General features: G+C 56.7%; 1 long non-coding RNA gene across 1 annotated transcript in view; it reads right to left on the bottom strand.

Moving 5' to 3' along the window:
* The window catches only part of LOC116460830 (uncharacterized), a 4,579-nt gene continuing 915 nt past the window's right edge, over positions 1 to 3,664 (bottom strand). The window contains exons 2-3 of the long non-coding RNA XR_004245928.1: positions 542 to 694; positions 1 to 417 (exon numbers count right to left, since the gene is read on the bottom strand). This is a non-coding gene — a long non-coding RNA (uncharacterized LOC116460830). The remainder of the gene's footprint in view (positions 418 to 541; positions 695 to 3,664) is intronic.

Below are 3,664 nucleotides of genomic sequence, written 5' to 3'. Positions count from 1 at the left end.
GAAAGTGTGAGTGTTCTTTTTTAAAAAATTGTCGTGAGTACATAGAGGGTGTCGCTATTTATGGGGTCCATGAGATATTTTGATACAGGCATCCAGTGTGTAATAATCACATCAGGGGAAATGGGGTGAAGCCGCTATGTTTGTGATAATTTTTTAGAGCAGCCAGAAAAATATATGTAAATAGGACCCAGTTAGATAACATATATTTTTGGCTTCTGCTCTGTAGAAACTCACACACGATTTGGGGAGTTGTGAAGGCCTGATTTGATTTTGTTTGTTTGTTTGTTTGTTTGCTTTTGGGCCCAGTGTGCCGGGCCGGCAGGTGTTTAATTGAACCTGGCTCCTTGCTTGTTCAAGTGTTGAGTGAGGGCAGCCTCCAGGTTCCGGGAGCTTCCGAGTGAGCCTCATGCCTCACAGCTGCAGGTCAGAGAGCGATTTGTGGCCCAGAGACCCCCTGGACGTAGCTTCTGCTTTTCAGAATCTGTTCATTCATTTAGCCCCAGGGGACCTCATCCCTGAATGTCCACACCGGGCATCAGACCTGGTTGCAGACTCGGTGGTTCTAGGCGGCAGCAGTGTAGACCCGGTGACAGCGCAGCCAGGGCCTGAGTGAAGCTGGGGCAGCAGAAGCAGCTTTTGATGTATTTTTTTTTTTCTGCTGAGTCTTGCCAGCTTTTAGTTTAGAAGTTCCTTCCTGGGGAAGAAAGTGGCCACTTAAATGGCATAAAAAATAATGCACCAGGCAGGGGACCCCTGAGACCCTGGGGCTGGGCTCTGGCTGGGGGCCTCACATGGAGGAGGAGGGATGAGACTCTCAAGGAGGCCAAGGTCCCAGGTCCTGGGCTACCGGAGGCTCCTTGGGGCCTCTGCCTTCCCCAGGAGCAAGCAAGGAAGGAATGTAGAGCAGCAGGGCCGTGGGCGCAGGGCAGCCCCGGGAGCAATGGGGACGGTCACGCGGCCCCAGCCTCCACCTTGCTGGCGCTCTTCTTGCCCCAGGGCAAGCCCAGCCTGCTGCTCGCTGCCTGCTTCTCCTGCATTGGAGGCCTCGAGGCCCAGAATAGCTGCTCAGAGCCAGCATTTGCATCCACGTCTCCTCCACACATTAGAAAACCTGGGCTTTGTTTTGTAACTGCTGGTTCCGCTCAGCAAATAGAATTGTACGTAACTGTGGAGGGGCCCTGCATTGTGGCCCAGCCCGGGAGACCCACGAGGGCCTCAGGAGCACGGCTTCTCCCTCTGCCTCCGGTTTCTCTTTCTGACCATGTGTCTCCAAGCCAGTCAGTCCTGAGTGGCCACAGTGGGGAGGGGGCTGCACAAGGGGCCTGCCCTGCTGTGCTGGCCTCTGCCAGGGCTGGGCTCTGCCCGAGAAGGAGCCCAGGGTTGGGCTCTTATGTGCCCACTCTCAGGTGGGGTTGCGGGAGGCCTGCATGGCCCCACGGGGATCAGTGTGATGAGCGTGACTGGAGGATGTGCGGGCCTAGGATGAGCAGAGGGACCCTACAGAGCCACGACCTCAGGCCCAGGGCCCCTGTTGGCCCCAAAGCGAGTGTGGTGGCCGTCGTTGGGACCCCGACAGGGGGCGGCACTGGTGTGAGGTCTGACACCTGCCATATTCCTGCAAGCTGACCCCTCGATGGCGCTCGTGCTCTAATTCTGCCCCAGGGAACCCCGAGGTCAGGATTGGCATCCCCCGTGCTTAAGGGGCAGCTGAGGCCAGGGTGGGGCCGGGGTGGAATGGCGGGCTGCATGCCGGAAGCCCATGGAGCCCAGATCTGCTCCAGGTTACGACCCTGTACCTGGCTTGGGGTCCACACTCCCCACAGATGGCAGCATGTTCCCCTCGGATCGTCCACCTGTTCTTTGGCCAAGCCCTGGCCCTCACAGCAGGCTGCTGAGTTCAAGGATGCCCCTGGGCAGCCGGGCTGGGACCCTTGTCCACTCCCTGGATGCACATCCGCCCGCCGCCGGGTTCACAGCGGAGGGATTAGAAACCACTCAACGGAACGTCGAGAAGGCGAGCGGGGTGGGGATGGGGGTGGGAAGGGGACAGGCCCTCCCCCACACGTGGGGAGACGCGTGGCTGTGAGGTGCTGCCTCGGCCTCCGAGGCTGGCCATAGGCTGGATTCAGACACAGCTTGAGCCACTCACCCTCCATGTCCTGCTTAGGAGGGGGGCGGGGCCTGCTAAATCCCCAGTGCCCAGGGCCCAGGGGCATCCCATCCATAGCCTCAAGGTCCCTGGCTTCCCCTGGGGATGGGGCTGTTGCACCTGTGTCCTCCCAGTTCCCGGGTCCCGTTGATACACACACAGGGGTCCCTGGGGGAGTTTCCTAACTCCCCTTCCTCTGAAGGCCAGGCCTGGGAGAGTGAATTCTCCAAACACTCACCCTCACTGTACCAAGGCAGGTTAGAGAATGTGGATGGAGCTGCTTGGCTGCACACCTTGGGGGGACGTCACCCTCTTTTTAGCCTCAGTTTCCCCATCTGTGCAGTGGGTACCAGAGAGGACTTCGCACAGAGGCTGTGCATTCCCTTTTTTTAATTTTTATTTTGTTGAGTCAGAGCCTCGCTCTGTCGCCCAGGCTGGAGTGCAGAGGTGCGATCTCGGCTCACTGCAACCTCTGCCTCCCGGATTCAAGCGATTCTCCTGCCTCAGCCTCCTGAGTAGCTGGGATTACAGGTGCACGGCACCAAGCCCAGCTAATTTTGGTATTTTTAGTAGAGACAGGGTTTCACCATGTTGACCAGGCTGGTCTCGAACTCCTGACTTCATGATCCACCTGCCTTGGCCTCCCAGAGTGCTGGGATTGCAGGCATGAGCCACCATGCCCGGCCTGAGGCTGTGCATTCCCTAACAGAGGGGGACATCTAGCTGCCCCCACAAAACACAGCAGCTCCGAGCATGTCTAAGGTCAGCCTCTCCCTGCTTTCCTTTTCTCCCTGATCAAATTCATGTGGCTTCCACTCAGCCCCTTCTTCCGGCTCTTACTTAGGAAAGCAGATCTACCCCAAACCCCAACACACACTGGAACCCTCAAGGTCCCACCCGACTGAAAGCCATGTAGCCGGTGCGGTGAGTACTGGATAGATGGATAATGACGGATGATGGATGGATGATGGGTAGATGGAGGAATGCATGATGGATGAATGAAATAATAGATTACTGGATGAATTGAGTGGTAGATGAATTGATGGATGGATGATGGATGGATAAATGAATGGATGATGGATGAATAGATTAATAGATGAATGAATGAGTGGGTGGATGGATAGATGGGTGAATGCATGGATGGATCATGGATGATGGATGGATGACAGATGAATGGATGGATAGATGAATGAATGAATGGGTGAATGAATGAATGGATGGATGGATGGCAGGCTCTCCACGAGCCGCTCTGCTCTCCTCCAGGGCCTCCTGCTCACTGGCCCCTGTATCTCACATCCTACTTCCAGTTTCATGGAGACAAGAGTGTCCTCCCCAACCCAAGTTCTCACTCCCATCCCTTCCTCCCTCAGACCCACCTGGAAGGGCTGCTTCTCTTCTATTGTAGAAGTCTCCCATCCCAAGGAGGTGCCTGGTCTTTCCCCTCAGGAAGGCACCTGGTCCTTCCCCCTCCCTCCCCTCCTGGGAGACACCTGGCCCTTCACCTCCCCCTGGCCC

This window comes from Hylobates moloch, unplaced genomic scaffold (genome assembly GCF_009828535.3).
Source record: "Hylobates moloch isolate HMO894 unplaced genomic scaffold, HMol_V3 SCAFFOLD_21, whole genome shotgun sequence".
NCBI classification, from domain to species: Eukaryota; Metazoa; Chordata; class Mammalia; order Primates; family Hylobatidae; genus Hylobates; species Hylobates moloch.
This window is presented reverse-complemented; position numbering and strand designations above follow the sequence as displayed.